This window comes from Pyxicephalus adspersus, chromosome 4, assembly GCF_032062135.1.
Source record: "Pyxicephalus adspersus chromosome 4, UCB_Pads_2.0, whole genome shotgun sequence".
Lineage (NCBI taxonomy): Eukaryota > Metazoa > Chordata > Amphibia > Anura > Pyxicephalidae > Pyxicephalus > Pyxicephalus adspersus.
In genome coordinates this window covers 17,756,378-17,766,371 of record NC_092861.1, presented here as the reverse complement: position 1 = coordinate 17,766,371, position 9,994 = coordinate 17,756,378, and positions in this window count along the sequence as shown.

Here is a 9,994-nt window from a genome sequence, read left to right as displayed (position 1 = left end):
AGAACAAGTCAGGGATGACATTAGTACTTGGTGTTCCAGTGCAGAAGAAGAACTGTGTAGTCAGCTTAGAGCCCTTCAGACCTTTTGTGTGAGACTGTGCAGCAAATTGCTCCTCAACAAACAGCAAACCGTACAGTGGGCAGCAAGATTTGCATATGGGAGCAGCCATGGAGCAGTTATCCGGCAACAACATAACATGTTAAATTTGCAAATTGCACCACGATATACCCGAGCTGCATGAAAGACAAGGTTCTAACCATTTTGACGTGAATGAGAGAGATTGGGACCACAACCTAGTCCTTGGCAGACCATTGTGACTCACCAAGAGTCTGAAATTAACATTAAACAGGTCGTTAGAAGCCTGCTGGGTTTCGCTGTTCTTGTAGCATTTTAATGCATGAAAAGTGCATTTATTGCACAGATGTTCTGGTTTTAAATTATTTTGTACAGACATACACTTTAAATAATACCCTAACTTTTATTGGCAAATGTAACCTGACCCTGTCACTCCAGGGCCTAAAATGTAGTGGCTGCAAGAAGGCTGCAAGAGATCAGCACTACTAAGGCTGAAAAGAGGTGACAGTTGAATGAAAAGAGGTGACAGTTGAATGAAAAGAGGTGACAGTTGTTTCCATACATTGTGATTCAGGAAACTCACTCCATTCAATGAAAATTCAACTAACATTGCATTAACACCTACATTGTGGTAAATTGCAATAACCAAACCAGATATGCAGGCTCAGGAACTCAACTACAGCTTAAGCTTGCAATAGCAGGCTTCTGGATACCCCCCTACCTTCCCCAGGGAAACAAGCACAGGGAATACCACTCCTAAAATAAACACAAAGTTTTGAAAAAAAGACACTAACATATAATATGTTATATTTTTATAAATAAACTTTTCTAATGTCCCTGAAGTATTCCAGAGTCAATCTTGTCATCCAGCCTATTGCCATTCGAGATAACCTTGTGAGTTCTATTTGCAAAATTAGAGAACCCTGAAAGTTTTAATGTAGAAGAAAATCACAGGTGACATCATTGACCATTTATGGTCATTGACATCACCTGGGATTCCCTGCACTTTTATCGGTCATTGTAACCTGCTCATTGTAGTATAAGGGCCATGCAGGACAATATAGTTTAAAATTTGGTATTGTTGATGAATCCTCAAACACAAAGCATTCGACTCAAACTAAAAGTAGGTCCAATCTGGGTCTCATCCCTGTTTTTCAATTAAAGATCTCTGGGAAGATCTATGCACACAGATCAAATAATTGTTGCCCCAAATGGTTATGAAAATCTAGAGTGTGTACAATGATCACTCGATGTCACCTTGGCACGTTGATGAACAATTGATTGATTAGAAATGAAGTAGCAGTGATCTGATGTATTTGTGATGTCTATAAAGGGTAAAACTGATAGCTGGTATTTAAAAAAAACTGCTTACTCACAACAATTTACATGTAATGGTCAAGTACTGAGTTTTCTCTCTTCTGCTATTTACAAAAGTAGGGAACCTTTTTCGGAACGTTTCCCATTGGTTGTTCAGTGGCAGAGTCATTTCAGGATCCAGAAGAGTCTACATCAGTGATGTTGGTGCAGGGGGCTGTAGGAAATTGGCTAGCTTACAACACTTGATAAGTGATTCTCTGTATTGGCAAGAAACTTGTATAGCAGATCTAGGCGAGTGTGCTTTTCCACAAAAGGTAGGAAAAACGTGGGGGGGGTAAATTGATAGGTCAGGTAAACTGATACCAATGATCATTTGGGGTTCCCAATGATCAGCACACTAATGTACTGTGAGCTGTGGATATAGTATATATAGACGGGGTTCCCTTATTTCAAGGATTCCCCCATGGTAAAAAGGTTGTGAAACACTAAGCTAGGCTTTAAAACACAGCTCTGATATTGACAGTCCTGCCATTCTGTGTATGTATTCTTCCAGCTGGTTGTCTTGTATGAGGCTCATTACATCCCCAGGGTAAGGCTGGGTAATGAAAGAAACCTGTTTACAGCTTGGCAATATTTAGCTGCAGAGCTGCCTTTTCCATAATTATATTCTTTAGTTAAAGTGAACCTGTTTAAGTTTGGACAACAAAAGCCTGGAATAAGAGAAGCCCCAACCTAAAGACATGCAGTAGGTTCATAGGTTCAAAAAGTGCAAATGTGCTCCAAATGCAGCCATGATTGGCTTTGGAGATTGTGCTCTTATGGCATGGCTATAGACTGGCAAGAGAGCAGAATAACACGTACATCATAGCTGTGCCCATTTATTAGTTCTTTGTCACAATCCAGCATTCAGCACAAGCTCCTCTTTGTTTGTTCCATGTTTATTACATGTTTACTGTTAGCACAGGGTTTGAGTTGATGGCCTGTGATTGTGTGTTATTATTTACATTCAGCCCACATTCAGGCTTGACTCACATTTAAAGGGCCACAATAGGGTGTCAACATGAGTGTGCATTAACCTAGATTGTAAGCTCTTCAGGGCAGGGTCTTCTCCGCCTGTGCCACTGTCTGTATTTTTCTGTCATTTGCAAACCCTATTTAATTTACAGCGCTGCGTAATATGTTGGTGCTATAAAAATCCTGTTGAATAAAAATAATACATTGTACAATGTACCGCTATGAGTTGCAACAAGGCATTACATATGAATGGGCAGCCAAATGCATGTCGGGGGCACCAAAGTATGTAACTATTTTTTGTTTAAAGCTAATCTATAGGTTAAAGCGGACCTACACTCAACATTTTAACTTTACAAAAAAGGGTACACAACACTTATATGTAAAGGTGTTACAATAAAATGTAAATTAATTATTTTTTTTTTTTTAAGTGCAACCAGTCTTGATCGCCACGGCCTCCCGGGATACCTTTGTCACGCATCCCGGGAGCCTCTGGGTGCTCCTTTTGCGCATGCCCTAATCTCGGGCATGCACAGAAGGGGCATTTTTTTTCTATTAAGGGAAAGAGATGCCGATCTCATGCAAGCACAGTGAGATCAGCTTACTTTTTTGTCCTCTATACAGCAGGCTACGTCCCCCAATCTGGCACCTGTGCAGTGCAAGATCGAGTGACATGCCAAGAAGACAAGAAGAAGATGAAATAGAAGAGCAACGATGGCAGCGCCCTCAGTGCCGGGACAAAGAGGAATCACAGTACGATACCAGACCGGATCACGAGAAGGACCAGCACCATCGAGAGACCTGTGGGATTAAAGGTAAGTGTAATTTTTTTAGTTTTCAGTTTAGTTCCACTATAAACATGAATCCCCTTCTATACTTCCGTAGGTTAGTGCAGAAACAGACTGATAAAGCAGCGGTCCCCAAACTGTGGTCCGCGGCTCTGGCCGGTGCAGCCCCCAGCGAGGTCAGGAGAAGGAACACGCTTGGGGGGGTGCACTGGCCAGAGCTGTGGACCATGTCTCCCGTATGCATCACAGTGGGCGGGTTCTGGCATCATGATGTCACTCTTGGGGAAGTTTCTTCCCCTTTGAGTGACACACGGCTCCATGTGGACGCGCCATGCGGAGTCCATAAAATCAAGTGTTGACGTCCAAAAGATTGTGGACCACTGTGATATAGTAATCCCTCTGTTCACTTTGTTTTTTCCTAATGTCAGTATGTTATTTTTTATTACATCTGTATACAGTTCACCTGATTGGCACCCAGTGCTGCCATATTATGCTGTTGTAGGATTAGATAAGGCTGATATCAAGCAAATTCAGGCACGTATAAAAAAGAAAAACACACCTCTATGAACTCCTACATTTCCTCCCCATACTAATTACTGGGATGTAAAAATACATCTTTATAACCCTTTGTACTTCCCCAAAGTTGCAGCCATGTGATGCCTGTCATTGGCTGTGTTCCATGGACAATTTTACTGGCTGTTTATGAGCAAGGGCCAAAATGGGTTAAAGGTTTGTAGAAGAGATAGAAGGAGGCAATACCGTGTCATGTACTTTTTCATATGACTCAGTACTGCTTAAGAAGAACTGGGAAAACCAGCAAGGGAGACATATATAAGTATTGTGTTTGGGATAACTAGCAAGGGAGCTGAATGTAAGTGAAGGGTCTAGGCCGGGCAAAAGGGAGTTAAGTGCAAATGGAGGGTTGAGTTCCACCTGCATCTGGCTCCCCTGCTGGCTTGCCCAGATCCAACACTTGCACCTGGCTGCCTTACTGACTAGCCAAAAAAGTGGAGGGTCTGAGCTAAACTAGAAAGGGAGCTAGGTGGTGCAAGGGTTTGGTGTGTGCTAAACAGAAACGGAACTAGGTTCAAGGGTGGTTCAGTCTAGCCAGCAAGGGATCTAGGTGCAATTAGAATCAGAACCTCAACTTGCATTTGGATCTATTCCTGGTTAGCCTGGCCCATGCTGAAATCAAACTCCCTTGCTGTTTAGCCCAATGCCAAGGGAGTCAGGTGCAGGTGGATTTTGTGGGATAAAGCATTAGGGATCCCACCCCCATAAGTGAGGTGCCCTTACCTGAACTGTCTGCAAGTTTCCAATTTGAATTTGTCTCTAATTTCTCCCAGACAGATTTGTCAACACCTCTACATGGGCTTACTTTTTTCCGGGGGCAACTAGTTGAAATTGTACATACATTGTAAAATCCAGTGCATGCACAACTCCAACTAGTTGCCACTAGAAGAGGACAACTTGCTAGCTACCTGTTTGGCCTCTGTTTTGATCCAGAAGTACTCCTTGTTCCCCCTTGATGGCCGCCACACACAGGCAAACTGATTGCTGGGGCAATAGTAGGGCAAAGTGTACAGAGGAAAGTAGCAACACATTTAATTATGACTGGAAATTCTAATTCACTTTTGAGGAAGAATAGTAAGAAAAGAAAATTCCCAAGTAAAATGTATTAAAATGACATTCTCCCATCCTTTCCCAGCGGTTATAAGGTTGAATAAAGTCTATGTGGTATGATGTAATATGGACCACATAGTTATACATTTGTTTCTCGGATCTGAAGATTTATTATAGTAGGGGATGAGGTAAACTTTGGTCATGCCAAGATCCTGGCTCAAACCACATAAAAGGCCTTGACAAATTCAAGCCACTTAATGTTATCTGCGTGGTGTCCCATTGTGGCCTATCTCCACTACATCATTTGTGATTACAAGCTTGGTTTAAACAGGCAGTTAATCTTAAATACAACATGGTTTATTTAAAATGGCCATTGCAAATATTTCCATGTATTTCTGGTGATTATCAGAACAGAGTATGTCAGGAGATACATGTGGAGATATTCCATAATCACAGAGTGGGCTAGATATGCTGATTATTATCGGGAATGCATGGGGCAACTGTAACTCCTGCAAATTCTCAATTACAGTCAGATAATGGAATGAAAATCCCTGGTAATTATTGAGGTTAATGATGATTCAGTGACCATTTCTATTACCCCTTGCATAATTTGATTTTAACACTTTGATTTCTAGGTACAAAGTACCTACAAGATTGGCAAAATGGCATCTGCTGGGGCACAAAAGTGTTTTCAGAATAGGGAAGGGGCTACCTGTAATTGCAAGTTGAAAGGGACTGGGTATAGCTTTTATTGCTGGTTTGAAAGGACCTTATTTTGTGTAGAGCTGCAACCAAGGCAGACCGAGAGCATATTTTTCAGTGTTCCATCTGTCTCTTCCCATTGTCCAGTCAATAAGGATGCAACAATGCAACAATTCCCACAAGTGAGATGCTGAATGGAAGAAGTTGTGCAGGAAAAGAGGATTAGGCCAAGGGAGAGGTGATGGAAAGTTGAAGGTGCCACAGTGACTGCCACTTGCCTTGACTGCCCAGCACACATAATGGGGGAAGATTTAAATTCAGGGACATCGCAATGCTAAACAGGAGCAGTGATTTTTTTAAATGCAACAAATTTACTACAAGGGTAACACTGCCTGGCATATTGATATATGTATATCAGAGATATCTATCTGTTATTGGTAATAACTGCATGTCATTAATATCTGCCTGTCATTGGTAATATCTGCATGTCATTGATATTTATCTGTCATTATTCATATCCACACATATTCAATATCTGCATGTCATTGGAAATATTTGCCCTTCTTTAATATTATATGCATTACATGCATGCTTGGCATTAAAAGCTAGGGAACACTATGGGCAACACTATAAAGTTTGGACACTAAGAGGAGAACTTGAAAGCCAATGACAAAGTTTGGAGGCTACTGGAAAACCATGATACCTGGAAGTTTGGCATGCCATATTTGTTGCATGTATTCCTGTCCACTCTTGGCCACATTCACTACCATGGAGCCCTTCTCCCATATCCCACAAGGGCCATTTGGTTGTCTGTTCTCCTCAAGACTGATTTCCCCAGTCCTTCCCCCCTGTTTACAAATCTGCTTATAGGAAATTGGAGAAGACCATGAAAAGCTGAATTTTGGATCCAGCGGACATCACCAGCTCTTTACGATATTTCATAAAATACTGCAGGCCCAGTAGTGTCATATGAGCAGGCTGTCTGTTCTACATATACTTCATGTGTTATAAATGATGCAGGATTAATGTTTCAGCACTCCAAAGAGAAAGATTACTCTGTGATTCGACGTATTCCTTAGAGTCTATTTTGACATGTATTCCTTCTCAAATGCTATGCTTTTGTAAAAATTTGCCAAAATGAACAGACTCTACTCTATTTTGTGATGTAACCTGATGTATTCTTCGATTTGTGATTATTCTGTGTTTCTTTAGTTTAATATTATCTTAAAACTTTACATGTTCTGTTGATACACATGAAACAGATTTGTCATGGAAAATAAAGGAATTTGATCACCACTATCGTAGCTGGCTCCTGATACGCTCTTGCATTTCTTTTCCCAGCATTCACAAGTCTGTTGTGTAAAATAAAGTAGTATATACCGGAATTATGTTCCTTTGGTTATATATATTTTTTAGGACCAGGGGTAAAATGATGATGTATGTTCACATATGAAGCAAATTGTTGTGTAGAAGGCTAGTAATATATAGGATTTTGATTTATCACTCACATTAGCATTCATGTTTAAGGTGCCTTGCTGTAAAAAGAAATGTTAAACACCCATTAATTTTATGTATTAAAGAAAATCTTACTTTTTTTGTGAATATCCAATAAAAGTATTGTCTGCTTATTCCATGCAGCCATGATTGCTTTTATTTGCCATATATCTATAGCTCAACCTATTACTTTAAGGCCTTGGTCCAATGTAAATATTTAACCAAATGCCAATCCTCCAAACTAGTGCCGTACTTTTTTAAACAACCCCCCACTTAGCTTAAGGAGGCAGATTGCTCCATAACAGCACTTGTTTAGCCCATAACATGGGTATGTATCGGAGTATATCGGAGTCGAGAATGGAGTCGGAACCCTGAACAAGATCAGGCCAAAGGTTGTACATGTCAAACGAAACAGGCAGTCGGGGTATCAAAGGGCAGAGAGAGAGAGTATAAGGTTGATGGTTAGGACAAGGGCCTGTTCAGGTGGCAAACAACAAAAGGTCAGACTAAGCAAAGACAGTAAAGTAGAGACAACTAATAAATGTGCTCTCGGCAGCTAGAAATCTAATGCTATAGAAGGTGGTCTAGCAGAGAAACAGTTTTATTTGGCCTCTGGCCCATCAGGGATAGGCCTAGTTTAGCTTCTGCAGATGGCTCATAGGCCACAGGGTCATGGAAGGGGGTAGACCCAACTGGCCACATGTGTTGTCACATCTAACAGGCAATACAGACTCTCTAGAGAGCATAATGCAAGTGGATGTGTGTGCTTGTACATAATAAACAGAGATGGCTACATAGTGTGTTCTGGACCAGGTAAATCAGACCGCTCCTAGATGACCAGGAGGAAATGTTATGATACCTAGAATACCTGTTTGGGAAACTGGCTGGCTCACTTGCAGAAATGTGAGCAATGCAATAGACATTAGGAAACATGATTGAAGGACCACAGATTTAGGTATGAATGCAGGACATGGAACACCAGACACAAAGTAACTTTACTATATCTCTATCTTGCACGTCAATGAAAGATAGGAGATAGAAGGGAATTTTGTTTTTAATCATTTTTATTGAGATATTGAAATATTTACATGACAATTAAATGGCATATTACACAATAAAGAGTTTTTGTATGCCTTTTTTGACATATCAGAGACATGGAGTAATGCCATAACGGGTTTATCTTTATTAATAATATCTGTGAGCTTATGGACAAGGTCTGCAACAAAAGACCAGTAAATAGACAAAGAAAGGCACTCCCAAAAAATATGCAATAACGCACCAGGAGCTGGTCCACATCTCCAGCCAATATTGTCAGTATGGGGGTAGATCTTTGCCAATTTAGAGGGTGGGTAGAAGGGAGATTTTAATGAGGACTAAGGACATTTCCAGCTCCGCAGTATACTCAAATACAGAAAAAAAATATAATGGAGGAAAGCAGAGAAGGTTCCTGCTTTAGACATTAGTGGGCTAAACAAACAGCCATCTCAAGGCCGGGTAGAGACTTCAAAAATGATATGGCAATAGAAATCAGAAGTGTTTTCCAGGAGAACATTGTGGGTACATACCAGGTGGTCAGGCTAAGCACTGAGCTCAATGTCCTATACCAGCTAATGTATTAGGGAAATCAATCTAATGCTTTAGTTTCCAACTAAAAAGTCACATCTGTGATGTGGGTAAATGTGTGAATGGTTGGTTCCTTCACCCAAACTTGCCCCATTGCCTAGTTAATTCAGGTCACTTACTAATAATACAGTGCACTTGACACTGTTTTCCATTAAAACCTACAGAAGGCCACCTCGATGAAGATAAAAGCATCATATTTTCCATGCTTGTTTTCTCCAATTTATATTCAATATTTCTCCAATATAAATCCAACTGTTGGTTTTATGCTTAGATTAAGGGTTAAATATTAGGGTTAGGTTAAGTGTTTAATAGTAGGGAGAAGGCTAAGAAATAATTAAGGGGACGGGTTAAATATTTAGTAAGTCAGAAATACACTGAACAGTATAGAGTAGGAGATGGGGTAAAAACCCTTTCAGGTTAAATTTTGCCATCTGTGTCCTATGTGGGACATTTCCATTTACTTTGTGTCTTGAAAAATAACAGGAATCTCCCCAAATTGAAAGGAACTTCTATTATATGCACTCATATTCCAATATTTGTTCCATTGGATGCTTCACATTTACGTTGGATCTACGTCTATTTTTTAACTGAATACTACCCAATGCACCTCCACTATGGTTATATTTTTAGACATATGCAAGCCCCATTTGACAAAATTCTCCTCTATACCAGAAAATTAACTGAATTTATGTGCCCTACCAATGTTGCCAGTATTTTCAGTAAGGGAAGGCTTACAATTGTTATTTAAAGAGTCAACAATAAGCCATAGACATTTTTCAATCTAATTTGCCTTCTTTATAGGAACACAGACAAATTTACAGCTTTGCAAATATATAACCAAATGAAACCCTTCTACATATTTCTAGCAGGACAGATTACAGCATATGGGAACTACTGATTGATTTTATGGTTCTTGTTCCCACATACCATATTTCCCATAATTCCAAACAACCCTCGTAAATTAATCCCCGTAGCTACTTACTTTGTATGCCAAATAACACACACTACATCAAACACATCTAGCTTAATGATCCTTTTCTCCAGACAATCAAGCTTACAATGTAATTCCAAATTATATGTACATAGAGGACAAAAAATAACTTGGGAGTATATCTTATATACCTTCTATATCTTACACAAACCAGTTGAAGGTAAAGAAGGTAAGGTAGAAACTTTCTCGGGAAGTGGAAAGTCTGCACACGACAGCTAAAGTGCAAGCAGCCAATGTCAATGGAAACATTACACATCAGGATGGTTTATTTGCATTGCCACCGCAATAACAATTTAGCTATATATGATTTTTAAAAGTGGACCTGTCCTTGTTTTATTTCCATTCCACCACCAAGCAAACCTTCATATGT